The following is a 22,752-nucleotide window of genomic DNA, read 5'->3' as shown; positions in this document are numbered from 1 at the left end:
AAAGAAACAAAAAAAATTGCCTCTTTAGGTTACTACGGTTGAGGCAGCTGATGGGCATCTCGACGAAGTGGCTGGTGCTAAAAAAATGTGCGGCCGGAAGAACTTTGTGTGTGCCGGCATTATTCTGAATTTATGATTCTTAGTATGGATGTGTTTCATGTCTGTTGGTAGTTGTGGCATGGATTAAGGTGGTGAGCACAGTGGAGAGCACCAATTTGCCACATTGCAGGATCACATTAGGGCCATGAAACATGACATTCCTCCTTCCATAGTCCGCAATTCACTTTGTGTCTAGAATATATTACAATTGCAATAAAGGAAGTGATAGCGTACTCTTGCCTTCTTTCTTTCTTTGGCTGTGTCACGTGTGAGCAAAGGAGACTATTAAAATGTTAGATTTTGTAGTGTTTCATTTCTCTAATTCTTTATTTTAGCTCACTAATTAACCAAAGGCAAAACATTTAACTGTTGCCATTTTTTTAATGCATGATTTTGCAAAAAAGTTCCCAATATGCTTTAGTAGTCCAGTTAAATTAGTCTAATAAATTTCTAAAATAGGTCTGTCACATAAATAGCATAGAGAACAGGTCAGTGCTTTGTGTAGCTTTGAAGGACTTCTATTTTCTACAAAGAAAAAACATATGATAGTAGTCCACTTAAATTAGTCTAATAAATTTCTAAAATAGGTCTGTCACATAAATAGCATAGAGAATAGGTCAGTGCTTTGTGTAGCTCTGAAGGCCTTCTATTTTCTACAAAGAAAAAACATATGATTACTAAGTTAAAACGAGCAAAGATTTTCTTAAAGATGCATGGATGTGCAGCTGTACCAATTTTTGCCCCTATGTCATTAAGCAATAACCATGTGGAAATAAGATTTTAGTGCACTACTGATGTTGGAAGTTAAATTGCAGTTTTCTTTGCTGCATTCCAATTAGAACTAGGGATAGTACTTGCCATTCCACCTAAGGAGATCCATGCCTCACCATTCCATCATGTATCGTGCATCCTGTTACTTATCTAGCTATCTGAAGTTTTGCTTCAGAAATAGTTTGCAATTCCAAACCCCGACTGTGCACCACCCTGCTGTCTCTTCCTTGCAGTAGATGTGAGGTGAGAAATTTCTTTCATCACCATGCAGCTACGCTTGGTTTGCCTTTTTTTCTTTCTATTTTTCACATGCTAATTTGCTCCTGCACTAAATGAATCTTATAAAAAATGGAAGATATAATAATCATGTCTTGGAGCAATGCCATAAATGCATAAACATGCCTAACAAAATCTACATTAAATTTTAGCTATTCTTTTCTTTAAACAAAAGCAAGAAACGAACGAAAGAAAGAAAGACAATAGTGAATTTACTAATTAGACTAATCAGTGATTGGAACTGTCCACTGGGATTAGCAAGAAAGAAACAACTTGCATAATTTCAAGAACTTTGCTATTTGGATTAAGTGTCACTTCAATATTGATATTTAATTTTATATTATTGTTATTTTCTCATGTGATCTGTGTGTTTTGAGTATAAAAATTTAGTTGTCCCGTAGCAACGCACGGGCACGCTACCTAGTACTAATATAAATCGTGAATCTTCGAGAATGAATTGATAGTAGCATACACAACATGGTTATTTGAGGCCGGTTGCGGAGATATTATCAGGCCTGGTTCGCGAAACTTTTTTGGATTTCGCTACTGTAGCACTTTCATTTGTTTGTGACAAATATTGTCCAATCATAGACTAACTAGGATCAAAAGAGTCGTCTCACGATTTACAGGCAAACTGTGTAATTAGTTTTTGTTTTCGTCTATATTTAATGATTTATGCATGTGCCGTAAGATTCGATGTGACGGAGAATCTTGAAAAAAATTGGCAACTAAACAAGGCCTCAATTAAAGAAGCAAATAATTTGATCAGATTGTATAGTGGATACATCTATTGTATATAAATTCAGTTCTAAATGAGCCATGTTTAGGAAACTGATGACAAAAAGCTAGAGTATATCTAGGTATCTTAGACTGTCTCCAACGGCGTGACCGAAACCCAAAAAATAGGTCTTCATAGTGTTTTGCGTCCCAAAAACGAGCTCCAACAGAGAAGGCAAAGATAAGATGCATTTTGCGTAGCTGCCGACCCAGAAGGCAAAAATGCGTCACCGAGAGGGACAACACAAATCTACAACGTCCGTAGTGGTGGGCCCGCGGCAAGGCGTTGCCCGCGATGGGGCGCAGCCGGCTCAGCTCGGCGAGCCCACGACGAGGAGCCGCAGCCGCATCCGCGGCGGGCAGATGCCGGCACGACGACGAGCGACCGACGACGCGACGAGGAGCGCGGAGCAGGGCACGGCGGCGAGGCAGACACGACAGATCTGGCATGGTGGAAGAGCTCGTCGGCGAAGGACATGGCAGCGCTTGCGAGCTGCTGCTGCTGGTCCGGGTCTCTGGGACCGCCGCCATCTTCGCCGACGGCAGTGAGCTGCTACTGGTCCAGGACCGCGCCTCCACGACGGCGAGCCGGGGACCGCAGTGCCGGTGGGGGCCTGCGGATGTGGGCGCTCGGCCAGGGGCGCTCGCTCGCTTGGTGAGAAGAGAGAGCCGAGCTCGGCGAGGAGACAGGGGCAAGGCGGCAAGCTCGGGGAGGTGGGTTTTCTTTTTGGGGTGGCTGTTGGAGAAGCCAAAGATTTAGGTAGCTGAGTCATCTACTGTGTGTGTGACCCAAACATAGAATGGGTACTCTATTTGCATGAGCGCTGTTGGAGATAGCCTTAGTAGCCAATGCAATGTCGCCAGTCCTGGTACCATGTTATTGCGCGCTTGCACCATACAACATAACCCTGTGGAAAATCTTTGATTCCTCAGTGAGAGATCTCATAATGCATCACGAGACAACGCAACATCACTGCTGATGTCAAGGCCTCCTACACTCAATATTTATATGTAGGGATAAAGGGATGCATGATAAAGAAACATTTCTTGATTTGAAAAATACAATTCTATTGTATATAACATGTTTCATCATAAAGACTCTTGAAGAGTTGATCTATATTGATGAGAAAAAACTACAATTTATTGTGGGAAGAAGAATTATCTGTACGTTGGGATAAAGGAGTATATGCAAGAGGGCTTTGATTATAGGGCACCAGAAAATATATTTGTGGGTCAAATAACAAAACTTGTGGATAGGGCAGTAGAGGTTTATGAAAGAATAACTGAACATAGAACTGATACTACATGTTATGAAAAATTAATACACATAAAGGATGATTAAAACATTTTGTGCTTAAGATAACAAACTTTTATTGTTTATAAAGTACTTAGCACAAAAAAGAGTCGTGAAATAGGCTGTCGAGAAATAGGGAGAGGTAAATGGATAAGGGAGGGTCACAGCTGTCGAGAAATAGGCTGAGGAGTCACAGGAGGAGTTGAATGGATGAATGCAGCAGGATGGAAGCCAGCACCGCCACTGCCAACACTGCTACACGATCGGGGCTTTAGTTCCGGTTGTGAAGGGGCTTTAGTCTCGGATTTCGAGCCGGGACTACGCTTCTAGGACTAAAGGCCTCCCCCTTTCGTTCCGGCTCCGTGAACCGAGGCTAAAGCCCCCCCCTTTAGTCTCAGGCGGTATTACAAGCCGGGATTAAAGGGTACTGGCAGTGGTGCTACGCAGCAGCACCTTTTAGTCTCGGCTGGTAATACTGGCCCTGGTTTTATCTTTTTTTCTTTTCTTTTCAGTTTTGTTTTTAGTTTTGTTTATTCATTTAATAGTTTTCCAATATGTATTCTTTGCTGCTAATATATATATATATATATATATATATATATATATATATATATATATATATATATATATATATATATATATATATAAACAAGTATGAATACATACACAATGTAGTTTATTGAGGATGAGAGTAACTACACGTACGTGTAGAAAGGAATTTTCCTATATATATATAATATTAGCAGCGTATGACAATAAGCTTATTTTATGCATATATAATTGAATTATATAACTACATTTATATATAAATATATGCGCATAAATATATATAAGTTGATCTCCAAATCTATTACTGCACAAGTTGTACTCCAAAGTTAATACTCTAAACCTATTACAAGTTGTTCTTTTATCATCCAAAGATCTACAGGGCATACAAATGATCATTATTGTTTGGAATCATCGTCTCGTTAGGATTATAGTGGAACTCGCCGCTTTGATTTATGACTTGTTCCCGAAGAAATCCTACTATTGCCTCTTGTATTGCTTGGAGTTGTTCATGTTGCATGAGTTTTTGCTTCAACCATTCAGTCTTCAATTTGAATTAAAAGAAGGTATTAGTTATATCAAGATTATCAATAGTAATTCGAGAGAAAATGAAAAGAGACATGTGTTACATACTCTAAGGTATTCTTCAGGAATTCTATTTGTTTCTGCCATAATATACTCGCAAACGTAATACCCACATAAGTTGTTCCCCGGTTCTTGTCTCAAGATCCACTGTAGGATGTAAAGATTCATCTCGTAAAAAAGACAAGATATAAGATATACCACGTACATTGACGAAGGATAAACTTACTTGTAGCTGTATTATCTTTAGTGGCGCCCTACATTGAGTTAGATGTTCTCGAACAATGAATCTTTCCCAAACCCTAAACCAATGATATATATGAAACAAGAGAGTTGGATTGTTAAGTATACATATATACAAGCTTAGTCTACTTTACCCATGCAATGGATCAAAATTACCTTTGAATGATGTCTATCATATTTTGGTAATCTTGTTGTGGTTTCTTCATTGAGTCATAATTGCCAACTTACTTTCAGCAAGATCGATGACTATGAGTATCCAGTGAAAGCTGTTCATAGAGACATGAGTCGTAGATTAGGGTTAAGTAAAATTAAAGGTGCACACTTGCATGTTAACTATATATATAACTCACTTGAAGTTGTAGGGGAAGAGTATTCTTTTTTTATCTTTTTGGTTCACGAAGAACCTCATAAGATTCGTACACATGTCATTGATCCAAGTCACCGAATGGTTTGGCTCCTTGAAAACGATGTAAGGATCAACAAATCCAAGAGTATTGTCATTTTTGGATCTGAGCTTAGTCATTTGGAGCCTGCATATAGTGAGTCCATTGACAAGTACGTGTGTAAGGATTACTACTATATAGACATGCTGGAGAGTTTAATAACAACAATGAAATACTTACAAACAAAAGAAGCTAATGGGAGATTTGTTCAAAGTGTCCATGTGGCATAGCTGGTGTAATTTGCTCATCTGGACTAAGATAAGGTCATCGCCACGGAAGTAGTGGTGGTTTCGAATTCGAATAGAAATCCAATCAACTCTGCCTTTAGAAGCCTCCATGCACCAATTGTTGATTCCAAACATCTGCGTACCGAGTACATGTAGGTGCTTGGGGTTCATTAGACTTCTGCCCGGTGCAAAATTTCTCCTCCATTCATCAACTACTTCCGCACGTGGAAACTCTAGCCTAGCAGCAATATTTTCAATCATGGAGTACGAGAGGCCGCTCTCAATGAAATAATTTTTCAGTGAGTCCATCTCAGACAAAGTGGGCTCTCCAGATTTCCTCTGTACTACGTCCACATTTGAACCATACTGATCTGCCACAATTAATAGAGACAAAGGTCTTGATGTGTCCCCGAGCTGTGGAATGTTGACGGTCTTTAAGTATCAAATATAATCATCAAATAAACAAAGAAAAGAATCCAAATGTAATCAACATCTAGACTTAGGGTCTTATCTAACAGAATTCCACGAGTTTTGGTGTTTGTCTATTTCTGCAGGGGGTTATTATGGAAGAAAGGCCCACACGTCGGGTTTACATAGAGATATTAATGTGTTGCGCAAATATCCTACATCTAGAAGAGTCCAGAAGCCACAGGAACGAACGGGAGAACGGACGGGCTCGGGGGCAGGGCGCCCGCCCTCCCCCCTTGGGTGCCCGCCCTGGCCTCGGGGCCAATCAGCTTCAACTTCGCGGATCATGCTCCACCGACCTAAAGGATCAAGGAAAACCGTGCGATTAATGTCGGTTTGATCCGACGGCCAATATTCACTTGGAAGAACTATATAACCAGACCCCTTGGCCCCTAGAGGAAGAGAGCTCAGACCCCTAATTCATTATTTATCCTGGGAGAAGAAGCCTCTGATCAAGCCTTAGAGCCATCACATCAATTAGATCTCTAGTTTAACATAGCTACATAGGATTAGAACTAGAAGGAGTCAATCTTCGATTGGTTTCCGGATCTGTCAAGAGGATTCTTAGTAATTCCTCTACTGTTCTTCAATTGTTCATCTTTGTTCTTCAATATTATGAATATGACTTTGTTCTACTTCAATATATTGATTATGACTTTGCTCTACTTGTTTATATTCGTAATTATATTGTTCTTAGTTTATCATAGTTATATGCTTGGCTTAGTTAGATTGGAATTATATACATGTTTAGGATCGTATAGCGTTTATCCATGTGTACAGTGGGTAAATGATAAGTATTGTGTAGGCGTGGTGCCTATACCGTATTTATCTACGATTGTACCCTATATGCCAGATCGCGGGGTAGTTCATTGTAGTGACAGCTCTATTGATTCTTATATAGTCTCCCTCTCGTGTATAGGGCTGGCAGAGCAACATTATTACAGGGGAGTGATTGCTATGTTTCTCATATTCCTTGATAATATCACTATGCATGGGCGTAGTCCTTTCTCGCAATGATTGCCAATACTAGACTTTGTAGTTAAGAATAACTTAGGAAATATTCTTGTAGTTCATCCTAATTCCATGCTAATGACTTGTTAGAATATCTATTGAGGTGCTTATCATATTTATATGTGGCTAAGTTATGCAGGTCAGATTAATTATCTTTGTCACCATTCATACTTTATCTATCTTTTATGTGACACTTATCCCTGTATGAAAGAGATAGATAAATGCTCTCAATTATACATACAATGATACTCAATTCTATATTCCATTCTATAATCAACATTGATGTTTAGCAATCCCTTCCCAGTGGTAAAAATATAAATAACGATACCTGGAATACTTCCCGATTAAAATGCTACATCGGTATTAATCTGTGCGCTTGCAGATCCTATTTATTATTTATTTAGAAGAGCAATTGCATATTTCAATACCGCGTCTCTCATGTGATGCTGGGGATGACAACTTGGCTTAAGTGGCATGAGGGATAGGTTTGGCATTTTTGGCGCCGTTATCAGAATTAGAAAACTAAGTCTACTTTTGGTAATGACGTTAAAAATACACAACAAGCATTTTTGGCGCTGTTGCCGGGGAAGGTTGATAACTAATTAGGAATGAATATGGAATTTTGGGTCATCACTTGCATCACTAATATGATTGAGATTATCAATTCTCTCATACAGTTTTACCCTGATATTTTTCTATTTTATCTGATGCAGGCTAATGTATGAATAGAAGACATCTTCCAGGAAATTTTGTTGACAATCCCGAAGCATTATTCAGAAAACAAGACCCAAGCTCAAGAAGAGATCATCAACACTTTAGCACGAAGCTTCGTCCAATCAAGAAGATCACCGAAGTTTCACTCGGAACTTGTCTTCAGAATTCGAAGTCATGGCGAACAAATCGATCCGTGAGTTCTCAGCTCCCACTACGGACAACATCCGCACTGGACCTGCTCCAGAGATCGATGGCAATTTTGAGCTCAAGCCTGGACTTATCAACATGGTGCAATCCAACCAGTTCTGTGGGAAGGCACACGAAGATGCTAGTGCTCATCTCCAACACTTCCTAGAGATTTGCAACACATTCACCATATCAGGAGTCCCCAGAGATGCTATACTACTTCGCCTCTTCCCTTTCTCACTGTTGGGGAGAGCGAAGTAGTGGTTTTATGCTACAAAGGAAAAGAATACTACGTGGGCACTCTGCTCCACGAACTTTCTGGCTAAGTTCTTTCCCATAGGCAAGACCAATGCTCTCCATGGGAAAATTACAAGTTTTCAGCAACAACATGATGAATCCATTCCAGAAGCATGGGAGCGCTTCCAAGACTACATCCTAGAATGTCCCCATCATGGAATGGAGAGCTGGCTACTGATGCAGACATTTTATCATGGGCTCGGCAACAGTGCCCGAGAGACCATGGATGCTGCAGCTGGAGGAGCATTCCTATCACTCACCATACCACAAGACACAGCTCTTGTGGAAAAGATGGCGTCCAACCAAGGCTGGAATGAAGAGAGGACCTAGACACGCAAGAGAGGTGGAGGTATGGATCAGCTGAAGGAGGTAGACATGTTGTCTGCTAAGCTAGACCTGCTCATGAAGAAGCTCGATGATAGAGCTGGAGATAAGAAAGGAGTTATGCACATCTACGACTCTCACATGACTTGTGAGGAGTGTGGAGATACTGGACACTCAGGCAATCACTGCCCTAAGATGCTTCAAGATGTGAACTACATGAACAACAACAACAATAACTACTACAACCGTCCTCAACAAAATCAAGGTTGGAATCAACAGAGGCCTACCTACTCAGGTAATTATCAAGGTAAAAATTCTTACAATAATAATAATGATTTTCCACCTCTGAGAGAGTTAGTGTCTAATCAAGGAAAGCTAATGGATAACCTATCTAAGAAATTGACATCTAATGATAAAATGCTAGAAAATATAAATAATAGAATGGATAATTTCTCTACTGCCATCAAGAATCAAATTAGCTTTAATAAAATGATTGAATCTCAGTTAAATCAAATAGCTGCTGTTGTTCCTGCTACTAACCCCGGTATACCATCACAACCGGAAGGAATAGAATCTGCAAATCTTGTAGACATGTTTGATACAGGTACCTACTGGAGTAACCCCGTTGCGGAAGTAACTACTGACCTTCTGCCGGTCAAGAGAGGCGATCCAGGATGCCCCGTCATCCCGATCTCCATCGGCATGGTGGACTTCTCAGAAGCACTCTGTGACTTTGGCTCTAGTGTCAACATTATGCCCAGGGTACTCTATGAAAAATTCTTTACATATCCTTTATTAGAAACAACCATGTGTTTGCAGTTTGTAGATCAGGTGTTGAGTTTTCCAAAGGGAATGTTGAAGAACCTCTGTATTCGAGTTGGTACCTTATACGCTCCAGCAGACTTCGTGGTGATAGAGACCGGTAATGATGAGAGGGCACCCGTCATCTTAGGGAGGCCATTCCTGAACACCTCGGGAGCTGTCATCTATGCTAGTGCTGCCAAGATCAGTTTCTACATCAAAGGGAGGAAGGAGACGTTTTCCTTCGAGAACAAGACTACACAAATCCCAGAGCAATCCAGACATGAACCAAGGAAGAGGACCAACAGGAGGAACAGGAATAAACAAGTGTAGACCGAGTCAACTAAGATGGTCACTGCAGTTCAACGAGGTCAAGATCATCGACTTAAGTCACCGTTTCTGACCAAGAAGGATGACCCAGGTATGCCAAGCATCTACTGCTCCATCAATGGTACAACTTCTGCAAGACACTTTGCGACACCGGATCGGGCGTCAACATAATGGCCGCAGTCACCTATCGGCTCTTGTTCGGAACCATGCCCCTCAAACTGACATACATTCAGCTCCAGATGGCAGATCAGACATTCCGAAAGATTGAAGGTATAGTAACTGATGTCCCTGTCAAAATAGACAATCATTTTATCCATACAGACTTTCAGGTTATTGACATGGGAGAAGATGAGTAAGATCCACCCATCATCCTTGGGAGATCGTTCCTCAGCACCGTTAAAGCAATCATCTACATTGGAACCGGAGAAGTCCATATGCACTTCCCCTCTGAGAAGGTACGCCGCTATTTTACTGACCCTAATTATATAGCTGAAGACTCCAAGCAGGTCAGGACAAGAAGAAGACGACTCAATCGCAACCAGAAGAGGCAAATCATCAAGGACGGATGGGCAGACTACGAAGGAGAAGTTGTAAGATCTGAAGACATACAGCTTGAACAAGATTATCCTGAGGAGACCGTAGCACCGAGTCACGTGTGGAAAGAGAAGATTGTTGGGTATTCTTAACATCACTACTAAAAGTAGACTTAGTTTCTAATTCTAGTAACGGTGCCAAAAATGTCAAACCTATCTCTCATACCACTTAAGCCAAGTTGTCATCCCCAGCATGACATGAGAGACACGGTATTGAAATATGCAATTGCTCTTCTAAATAAATAATGAATGGGATCTGCAAGCGCACAGATTAATACCGATGTAGCATTTTAACCGGAAAGTATTCCAGGTATCGTTATTTATATTTTTACCACGGGGAAAGGATTAACAATCATCACTATTGATTACAGAATAGAATATGAAATTGAGTATCTATCATTGCATGTATAATTGAGAACATTTATCTAACTCTTTCATACAGGGGTAAGTGTCACATAAACGATATATGAAGTAACGAATAGTGACAAGGATAATTAATCTGATCAGCCACATAATAAATATGATAAGCACCTCAATTAGATACTCTAGAAAGTCATTAGCATGGAATTAGAACGAACTACAAGAATATTTCCTAAGTTATTCTCAACTATATAGTCTAGCATTATCATAGTTAGTGCAAGCATACTTAGCAATCATTGCGAGACAAGACTACGCCCATGCATAGTGATATTAGCAAGGTAAATGAGAAACATAGCAATCACTCCCCTATAATAATATTGCTCTGCCAGCCCAATACACGAGAGGGGGACTATATAAGAATCAATGAAGCTGTCACTATCACGAACTACCCCACGATCTGGCATATTGGGTACAATCGCAGATAAATACGGTATAAGCACCACGCCTACACAATATCTATCATTTACCTATGGATCCAATGGATAAACGCTATACGATCCTAAGCATGTATATAGATCCAATCTAACTAAGCCAAGTATATAACTATGATAAACTAAGATCAATATAATCTTGAATATTCATAATATTGAATAACAAAGATAATTAGAACAAAGAGACAAGATATTGAAGAACAAGTCATAAGCATTATATTGAAGTAGAACAAAGTCATATTCATAATATTGAAGAACAAAGATAATTAGAGAACAATTAGAAGCACAATTAGAGAATTACCAAGAATCCTCTTGACAGATCCGGAAACCAATCGAAGATTGACTCCTTCTAGTTCTAATCCTACGGAGCTATGCTAATCTAGATGTCTAATTGATGTGGTGGCTCTAATCTTGATCAGAGGCTTCTCCTCCCTTGAAGACTAATGAATTAGGGTTGAGAGGCTCCCTCTTCCAGGGGCCAGGGGGTCCGGTTTTATAGTCCCTTCAAGTGAATATGAGCCATTGGATCAAACCGACATAGATTGAACGGTTATCCTTGATCCTTTAGGTCAGTAGAGATCTCCCACGAAACAGAGTCCTCATTGGACTCCAACAGAGGGCGGGCGCCCAAGGAAACAGGGCGGGCGCCCTGCCTCTGGCCCCGTTCGGCCTCCGCTTCCTTCCCGTGGCTTCTGGAGTCTTCTAGATGTAAGATAATTGTACGGCACGTTAATATCTCTATGTAATCCCGACGTGTGGGCCTTTCTTCCGTATTTCCTCATAACCCCCAGCAGAAATAGACAAACACCAAAACTTGTGGAATTCTGTCAGATAAAACCCTAAGTCTAGATGTTGATTTCATTTGGATCCTTTTCTTTGTTTATTTGATAATTAAATTTGATACTTAAGGACCATCAACAAACTCCCCCAAGCTTACCTCTTGCTCGTCCCTGAGCAAGGATAGACTCAGCAATGGATCAGAAGTTGTTGCAATACTTTTTTAAAAAAAATTTGACGGTACACATGCTTTTAAATAAGATCTCATCTCTGAGTTAGAGTAAACTGTCAAGACTTAAAACTTACTTACTTTATCTTTCACCATGGGACTTGTAACCGTCACTTCTGTCTTGAGTAGTTAAAAGATAGAACAGTCTAGTCAAGTGCCATGTCTCTTATTCTTGATCAGCTATAGCTCTGGAGTTTTTGCAGATTTTCAAATAAAACTCAGAGATTCCTTGTATGATTCTCTCAGATTTCCCTTTTGTGGTATTTCTGGATCCTTACCAAGGCAGGAAGTGTTGGAGATGAGCACTAGTGTTGATATTTGGTAACGCAATAAGGAAATGATCCGCAAGCGCACGGATATCGGTGAGCATTTCATCCGGGAGGTTATCCAGAGTTATCGTATTTATATTTTTACCACTGGGAGAAAGGGTGCATCTGACTAACCAAATCTATTGCTACTATCCCTTTAGGCACAAAGAATGTCTTTCGATGTGAGTGATAAATAGAGAAGACTGCAACCGTAGTCTCCTTCTAACCTTGGTAAGGATGATCTACTGTTCTAATGGGGAGGCTAACGGAATCTAGACAACACAAAGGATGTTCGACACGCACCTATAATCCCTATCCTTCCTGCTAACGAGATGTGATCTACAAAGGTAGCTCGGAATTGTCACGTTCCTCACTACTACCACGGTCCAGCTAGTCAGGGAATATCTATGAGTACCCCAGCCTAAACACCACGTTTACGCCAGCAATGATTACTCTAAACTCTACGCGAAGAGATTAAAGTAAACTCATAAACCATAAGAACAATAAAACAAGAACTTACTAGAATTTAGAAGTCAAATTACTGAAGAATCCTAGGAGCAAGCTTCGGGTTAGGAGAACTTGATCCCGCAGGTACAAGCTTGGAGTAGACACCGACAGGCCGGGCTTCCTCCAATCTACACCTCCACTCTATCTCTCTCAATCTAGTAGAAACTAGAAGATCTATTTCTACCTTACATTGATTGCTAAGCCTAAAAAGAAATATTAATTAGAGAAGAGGTTTTCCTTCGAGGGCACCCTTCAGTCTCTATGATAATTTCTTCATGTCCTCTCCAGGGGCCAGGGGGGTCTCCTTATATAGTCCTCCCCTTCTATGCGTTTTTGGGTTGATAGGCGAGGTGGTACTATGTTTTCCTTGATCCAATAGGTCGGTGGAACATCCCGAGCGAAGAGAGTCCTGAGCTGCATCCAACAGGGGGCGGGCGCCCAGGTCCTCAGGGCGGGCGCCCTGGGCCTGGCCCCGTTTCGCCTCCTCGTTCGTTCCCGTGGCTTCTAGAGTCTTCTAGATGATAGAAAATTGCGCGGTGCGTTGATATCTCTATGTAATCCCGACATGTGGGCCTTTCTTCCGTATTTTCTGATAACCCCCTGCAGAAATAGACAAACACCAAAACTCGTGGAATTCTGTCAGATAAAACCCTAAGTCTAGATGTTGATTTCATTTGGATCCTTTTCTTTGTTTATTTGATAATTAAATTTGATACTTAAGGACCATCAACAAGCTCCCCCAAGCTTACCTCTTGCTCGTCCCTGAGCAAGGATAGACTCAGCAATGGATTAGAAGTTGTTGCAATATCTTTAAAAATTGACGGTACACATGCTTTTTAAATAAGATCTCATCTCTGAGTTAGAGTAAACTGTCAAGACTTAAAACTTACTTTACCTTCACCATGGGACTTGTAACCGTCACTTCTGTCTTAAGAGGTTAAAAGATAGAACAGTCTAGCCAAGTGCCATGTCTCTTATTCCTGATCAGCTATAGCTCTGGGTTTTTTTTTGCAGATTTTCAAATAAAACTCAGAGATGGTATATGCCTTCTCTCATATCTCTCTTTTGTCTCTTATTCCTTGTATGACTCTCTCATATCTCTCTTTTGTGGTATTTCTGGATCCTTACCAAGGCAGTGATGGTATATGCCTTCTCTCAAGAAATGTGGTATTTGTGGTATAAGGCATAGTGACATTGCCTTCTCTCTCACCCTACTCTAATAAGGCTTTAATATCTGGAGCTCATAGGTGAGAGATAAAGTATACATACTTACAAGACATTTATTGTATAGTCAAACCATGGATCCAGAGAAACAAATCAATAAGCCAAATCAAGATGTGCATGTGTGGCGAATGAATGGTGTATGGTGATGATGGTAATAACAATGGTGGAAGTCTAATTCTACTTTTGCTCTTTTGAGGGGATACATACCTTCCTTGCTTTTTGAAACTTTATGAGGAGAATGAGATGCTCTTCTTTTTCTTTCCTCTCAGGTGGGTATCTTGTACCCCTAATTCTACTATCGGACACTTGTCCATTTTTTACCTCTCGTCTCACTTTTTTCTTTCTTTCGAGGTTCCGGGCACTTGCCCCTTTTTATTTCCTCGTTTATATATTTTTTTTCTTTTCTTTCTCTTTTTTTTTTCAGAGCACTCATCTCTTGAGATAATATAGCAAGTGGTAGTAACCAAAATGTTTGGAGCATTTATTTCACAGGGAATAACAGGGATAGGAAAATGTTTTTGACTATTCTCTCCCGGATTAGGAGTAGAATATTTTTTTGGGTGATTCTGGAGATGGAAATGGATGGATATATGTGGATGGTACTTCCGGAGTAGAAGTAGCATATATGAGTGAACGTGCAAGTGAATCTTGATTTAACCACATGACAAGCTCCTAAGGGTCTACACAGCTTGACCACACTCAATGCTCATAAGCAGTAAATAGTAAATGTGTGGCCCAAAGTCTAGCAAGCATGTATATATGGCTGTGGTAGGAATTTAAACATCTCATCATACAGGAACTCATCATGCAACATTTTAAAGATTTTCAAAGATAAAATTCTCCAGAATTCTAGCATCTCTAGGAACAGATAAACAGCAGCTCAACCTTCCCATATCGTATCCGTTAACAACTTAGACTTCAGATCAAGTTTTCATCCCACAAGTTTAGATCTAGAGCAAGCTTTAAATTATAACAGTTATGTCTAAACTTGAGAGGGAACTTCAAAATTGCAAATTAGGCAGAGCAACTATTCATCATATCCATGCTAGAGTTTTATTATTAAGATTCAGATTAGCATAGCCACTTTATTTATTTATTAAACATACTAAGCAAAAGATATATATAAGCACAAAATCTTTATTTGGTTTTTCATAGTTTATGTATTTTAATATTCTAACATAATATAAGTATAAAGATAGGTAGAAATACTTAGCGAGAATAATGGGGGTGCTTTCCCCCAAGCTGAATTTTGACGTAATTTCTCTTGATGTAGCTAGCAGGTGGCAGAGGTGTATTTGAAAGTCAGCAGCATTCTGACAGCGATTAGAATGTCCTTCGTCTGCTAGTCTTCTTGATTCTTAAATTCTGTGGAGCTCAAATAGACAACAAAGCTTGTGGAACTAATTAAGTGTTAGCATAAATATCTAGCCTTCATCATGTTGAGCTTCCTTAATAAATGTTATTTATTTAGCAGGATCATACACTTATTATTATTATATATATTTATTATTATATATATATATATATATTTTTATTGTAAGATGAAAACTTATTTATTTTATTTTTATGCCACCACAGTGAATGTACTTATGGGTTTTATGCTATGAGCATACTCACATGGGGCTTACTATTTGTTAACATTTTTATTTTCTTTCCAAGATAGCATGAACCTGATTAACTAAGCAAATTATAATTGAATAATTGAAAGGAAAGGGTAACTACCAAGTTTACCTCTTGGCAAGGCGTTCGGTATTTTTATGTCCTCGAACGGGACTCTCTGTTTTCTTAGTCGTCCTGGGACTCGCTAGGTGGCGTAGTCGGTGATTCCGGCGGCGCCTCTCTTCGTGTATAACTATCTTCTCCCTCCACATCTGACTCGGTGCTACGGTCTCCTCAGGACAGTTCTGTTCAAGCTGTATGTCTTCAGTCCTTATCACTTCTCCTTCGTAGTCTACCCATCCGTTCTTGATGATTTGCCTCCTCTGGTTGCGGTTGCGTCGTCTTCTTGTCCTGACCTGCTTAGAGTCTTCAACTATATAGTTATGGTCAGTAAAATAGTTGCGTACCTTCTCAGAGGGGAAGTACATGTGGACTTCTCCGGTTCCAATGTAAATGATTGCTTTGATAGTGTTGAGGAACGGTCTTCCAAGGATGGTGGGTGGATCATATTCGTCTTCTCCCATGTCAATGACCTGAAAATCATCTGGAGCTAAATATATTGGTTGTAGGGGCATGGTTCCATGCAGGAGCTGATAAGTGACTACGGCCATTATGTTGACGTTAGATCCGGTGTCGTAGAGTGTTTTCTAAAAAGAGTATCTGTTGGTTGTGCACTCGATGCTTGGAACACCAGGGTCGTCCTTCTTGATCAAGAAAGGTGACTTGAGTCGACGATGTTGACCTCTTCCGACAAGGATCCAATGTTTTAAGTCTTCTGGACAAGACTTTCCACCATCTTCATCCTTTAGGTGCATCATTTGATTAGGTGTGGACCTTGACGTCTGCATCTCTTGATACGGTGTCACCCATGTTCTTCTTTGCCCAGCAGTTCGGGTATGGTGTTGGCAATTTCCTGCTTAGTGTGTTTATGCTCATAGATCCAGGTCCTTCACTTGGTGGAGTCTGGGAGTTGTAAGACTCCTCCATGTTTTGCTTGAAGTGTACCTGTTCATAGAGACAAGGCAGAGATCAAGTGCATGGGCTCTGTTGGTGGAAAACACCAACAGAACCAAAAGTGTATTTGTTCTTCTCTAACCTTAAGCATAGTGAGCAAGACAAAGTTGATGGATAATAAGATCATGAGTGTAGTATTTGAAACATTTGTCAGATCAGATGGCTCAACCTAATGGAAAGATAATCTATCTATATTTATGTTTTGTTTATATCTTCCAAAGATTGAATGTGCAACATTTTAGCTTATATGTTTAGGAGCGTGGGATCACGAAGGTAGTACTAAGAACAAAGATTAAAGGACTAAACATGTTGAATTAATTGAGTTGGTTAATCTGGAGTTATAAATCATACATGTTTGTCTCTTTATTTATGTGAATGCTAGAACCAAGGAGAAGCTTATAAAAGCGATAGTCAAGTACCTTAAGGTGTTACCTTACTTGAAGAGTGACGGTACAGTATCACCTTGTGGAAGCTTTCCTTTCTTAGCGGTTGTGCATCGTGTTTGTGACACCCTCCATGAATCATCTCTTATGAACCACGTCTTTCTTGTGCAAATTGTTAAACTTAATGTGTCACTTTCTTCATCTCCAATGCGAGTTTATCTTAGGACTTCCCGGGTTGATATTGAAAGTTTTCCTGCAGGGGTTAGTCCAACAAAATATCCCATATCTACTATAGCATACTATCGGCTTAAAAATCAACCTAGACACCATGTCTAATTTGATTTAGAAGGGCATTTTAACCTAAGCACCATGCTTAATTTAAAATCCCTTGGAAGTAAGATCATCATTCCTAAACTAAGCACCATGCTTAATTAAGAGATAAATGAAACTATTCCAAACCTAGACATATACTAAAGCAAATAAAGGTACATGAGAGCATTTATAGAGATCTACTTAAGTGGAGATGAAGTAGTGTAATTAGTATTTAACAAATTGAGCATGTCTCAAAGGTAAGGACAACCAACGTAGCAATATGGCAAAAGATGTTTTTATGTAAAGTACTCCCCCAAGCTTGAATTTTACAAAATTCAAGTTTGGATGAATTTAATTCAATGTTGTGTGATGGTTGGTTGGACATACCCTGTGCTTGTCATTCATCCGATCTTCTTGCTCCAATCCTGGAAAGGTTAGTGACAAGAATACCCAAAGGAATATTTCTACAATTCTTTTTATATGCTCAATACACAAGGCAATGTTGCAAATAATTAGAAGTTCATGTTATGATCTGATAAGTCCTTGTTTTAGGACACTAAGCTTGTCCTTGGGAAACCATCAAGTTATGTTGGTGAAGTGGTTTCCCCTCCAACACCTACCTATATCAAGATCAACTCAACGAGATCTGCAATATTTATTATAGACATATGCATCGACAACCGCCCTTTTAAAGTTTTTATAAATGAAGAGGAAGAGGGGGTTGGAGATCTCAAATGTGGTAAGGATGGAGAGACAAATTGATTGGAGAGATGTTTTATATGAGCAAGGACTGGGTGAGGTATTTATGAAATAACTTCCATGCTCACTGTTGTTTCTCTCATTCTTAAACTCCAAGGATGATTTTTCATGAATGCTTAAAATTCCTCTAGGATTGTCTCTCAAGTTTGTTTTATCTATCCATTCAATGGTGATAGCACATGGATTTTTAATGCCCTCTAGCCATTGATGTTGCTCTTCTCGATCCTCCTTCTTATGCATGGGATGTCTAGAGAGATTCATAGGATTATCGGGTGGTTCAAGAGAAAAAGCATAGTAGAAATTATTAAGCTCAAGGATGGGTTGGATAGCCGAATTATGGGATTGAAATGTTTGGAAATCGGCTATTGAAACTTCCTCTCCTTGTATGGGAGATGATTCCTTCTCTATCTCTAAGATTTTTCTATGAAGACTAGTGCAAGAAGGATGTCTACGAATGAAGACATACCTTCCTTTACTAATAGATAAAGAAAGAAAGACTCTACCAAAGGTTATATGATTAAGACCAATGTGAAAATATCTAGGAAAAACATGGTCTTGTAGGGCTAGGTCTAAACCAGAATTTATAGAAAGATTAACAGATTCCCTAGGTGTGGCTAAAAGTGCATTATCTTCTTGATTAAAAGATAGGACCTCAGCTATAGAAAAGGGTTGGTTTTGACCTATTGCAATCAACTCCGGACACAGATCATAATTAGGGGCAGGACGTGTTGACTCCCATGGTCTATGGCTGGTCTCCGAAGGTGCAAAGAATTTAATAATAGGTATGGAATTTGAGTTATCCATAAAGATAAAAATAAAAAGATAAAAGAATAAAAGTATAAAAGTATAATACAATATAATAGCAAGACTCAAAGTTATCTCAGCAAACCGTCTTTCTCCCCGACAACGGCGCCAAAAATGCTTGTTGATATTTGGTAACGCAATAAGGAAATGATCCGCAAGCGCACGGATATCGGTGAGCATTTCACCCGGGAGGTTATCCAGAGTTGTCGTATTTATATTTGTACCACTGGGAGAAAGGGTGCATCTGACTAACCAAATCTATTGCTACTATCCCTTTAGGCACAAAGAATGTCTTTCGATGTGAGTGATAAATAGAGAAGACTGCAACCGTAGTCTCCTTCTAACCTTGGTAAAGATGATCTACTGTTCTAATGGGGAGGCTAACGGAATCTAGACAACACAAAGGATGTTCGACCCGCACCTATAAACCCTATCCTTCCTGCTAACGAGATGTGATCTACAAAGGTAGCTCGGAATTGTCACGTTCCTCACTACTACCACGGTCCAGCTAGTCAGGGAATATCTATGAGTACCCCAGCCTAAACACCACGTTTACGCCAGCAATGATTACTCTAAACTCTACGCGAAGAGATTAAAGTAAACTCAAAAACCATAAGAACAATAAAACAGAAACTTACTAGAATTTAGAAGTCAAATTACTGAAGAATCCTAGGAGCAAGCTTCGGGTTAGGAGAACTTGATCCCGCAGGTACAAGCTTGGAGTAGACACCGACAGGCCGGGCTTCCTCCAATCTACACCTCCACTCTATCTCTCTCAATCTAGTAGAAACTAGAAGATCTATTTCTACCTTACATTGATTGCTAAGCCTAAAAAGAAATATTAATTAGAGAAGAGGTTTTCCTTCGAGGGCACCCCTCAGTCTCTATGATAATTTCTTCATGTCCTCTCCAGGGGCCAGGGGGGTCTCCTTATATAGTCCTCCCCTTCTATGCGTTTTTGGGTCGATAGGCGAGGTGGTACTATGTTTTCCTTGATCCAATAGGTCGGTGGAACATCCCGAGCGAAGAGAGTCCTGAGCTGCATCCAACAGGGGGCGAGCGCCCAGGTCCTCAGGGCGGGCGCCCTGGGCCTGGCCCCGTTTCGCCTCCTCATTCGTTCCCGTGGCTTGTGGAGTCTTCTAGATGATAGAAAATTGCACGGTGCGTTGATATCTCTATGTAATCCCGACATGTGGGCCTTTCTTCCGTATTTCCTGATAACCCCCTGCAGAAATAGACAAACACCAAAACTCATGGAATTCTGTCAGATAAAACCCTAAGTCTAGATGTTGATTTCATTTGGATCCTTTTCTTTGTTTATTTGATAATTAAATTTGATACTTAAGGACCGTCAACAACTAGCATCTTCGTGTGCCTTCCCACAGAACTGGTTGGATTGCACCATGTTGATAAGTCCAGGCTTGAGCTCAAAGTTGCCATCGATCTCTGCAGCAGGTCCAGTGCGGATGTTGTCCATAGTGGGACCTAAGAACTCGCGGATTGATTTTTTCGCCATGGCTTCGAACTCTGAAGACAAGTTCCGGTGATCTTCTTGATTGGATGAAGCTTCTTGTTGAAGTGTTGATGATCTCTTCTTGAGCTTGGCTCTAGTTTTCTTGAATAAGGCTTCGGGATTGTCAACAAAATTTCCTGGATGATGTCTTCTATTCATACATTCCCCTGCATAAGATAAAATAGAAGAATATCGGGGTAAAACTGTATGAGAGAATAGATAAGCTCAATCATATTAGTGATGCGAATGATAACTCAAAATCCTTTATTCCATTCCTGATTAGTAATCAACCTTCCCCGGCAACAGCGCCAAAAATGCTTGTTGGGTATTCTTAACATCACTACCAAAAGTAGACTTAGTTTTCTAATTCTTGTAACGGTGCCAAAAATGCCAAACCTATCCCTCATACCACTTAAGCCAAGTTGTCATCCCCAGCATGACATGAGAGACGCGGTATTGAAATATACAATTGCTCTTCTTAATAAATAATGAATGGGATCTGCAAGCGCACAGATTAATACCGATGTAGCATTTTAACCGGGAAGTATTCCAGGTATCGTTATTTATATTTTTACCACGGAGAAGGGATTAATAATCATCACTATTGATTACAGAATAGAATATAAAATTGAGTATCTATCATTGCATGTATAATTGAGAACATTTATCTAACTCTTTCATACAGGGGTAAGTGTCACATAAAGGATATATGAAGTAACGAATAGTGACAAGGATAATTAATCTAATCAGCCACATAATAAATATGATAAGCACCTAAATTAGATACTCTAGAAAGTCATTAGCATGGAATTAGAACGAACTACAAGAATATTTTCTAAGTTATTCTCAACTATATAGTCTAGCATTATCATAGTTAGTGCAAGCATACTTAGCAATCATTGCGAGACAAGACTACGCCCATGCATAGTGATATTAGCAAGGTAAATGAGAAACATAGCAATCACTCCCCTGTAATAATATTGCTCTGCCAGCCCAATACACGAGAGGGGGACTATATAAGAATCAATGAAGCTGTCACTATCACAAACTACCCCACGATCTGGCATATTGGGTACAATCGCAGATAAATACGGTATAAGCACCACGCCTACACAATATCTATCATTTACCCATGGATCCAATGGATAAACGCTATACGATCCTAAGCATGTATATAGATCCAATCTAACTAAGCCAAGTATATAACTATGATAAACTAAGATCAATATAATCTTGAATATAAACAAGTAGAGCAAAGTCATAAGCAATATATTAAAGTAGAACAAAGTCATATTCATAATATTGAAGAACAAAGATAATTAGAGAACAATTAGAAGCACAATTAGAGAATTACCAAGAATCCTCTTGACAGATCCGGACACCAATCGAAGATTGACTCCTTCTAGTTCTAATCCTATGTAGCTATGCTAATCTAGATGTCTAATTGATGTGGTGGCTCTAATCTTGATCAGAGGCTTCTTCTCCCTTGAAGACTAATGAATTAGGGTTGAGAGGCTCCCTCCTCCAGGGGCCAGGGGGTCTGGTTTTATAGTCCCTTCAAGTGAATATGGGCCATTGGATCAAACCGACATAGATTGAACGGTTATCCTTGATCCTTTAGGTCGGTAGAGATCTCCCATGAAACAGAGTCCTATTGGACTCCAACAGAGGGCGGGCGCCTAGGGAAAAAGGGCGGGTGCCCTGCCTCTGGCCCTGTTCGGCCTCCGCTTTCTTCCCGTGGCTTCTGGAGTCTCTTCTAGATGTAAGATAATTGCGCGGCACGTTAATATCTCTATGTAATCCCGACGTGTGGGCCTTTCTTCCATATTTCCTGATAACCCCCTGCAGAAATAGACAAACACCAAAACTCGTGGAATTCTGTAAGATAAAACCCTAAGTCTAGATGTTGATTTTATTTGGATCATTTTCTTTGTTTATTTGATAGTTAAATTTGATACTTAAGGACCGTCAACAAAGATAAGTATACACGAAGAGGAGGCGCCGCCGGAACTACCGACTACGCCATCCAACGAATCCTAGGACAAGTGAGAAAACAGAAAGTCCCGTTCGGAGGACTTAAAAACATTGAACGCCTTGCCAAGAGGTAAACTTGGAAGTTATCTTTTCCTTTCAATTATTTCAAATAGTTTGCTTAGTTAATCATATTCATACTATCCTAAAAAGAAAATAAAAATTTTAAAAATAGTAAGCCCCATGTGAGTATATGAGTGGCATAAACCCCATAAGTACATTCACTGTGGTGGCATAAAAATAAAATAAATATTTTTTTCTGCTCTAAAAAAATGAAAATATAAAAATAGAGAGTAACACTTATTGAGGAGGCTCAACATGATAAAGGCTAGATATTTATGCTAACTTAATCAGTTCCACAAAGTTTTGTTATCTATTTGAGCTCCACAGAATTTAAGA

This window comes from Sorghum bicolor, chromosome 10 (assembly GCF_000003195.3).
Source record: "Sorghum bicolor cultivar BTx623 chromosome 10, Sorghum_bicolor_NCBIv3, whole genome shotgun sequence".
NCBI lineage: Eukaryota > Viridiplantae > Streptophyta > Magnoliopsida > Poales > Poaceae > Sorghum > Sorghum bicolor.
This window is presented reverse-complemented; position numbering follows the sequence as displayed.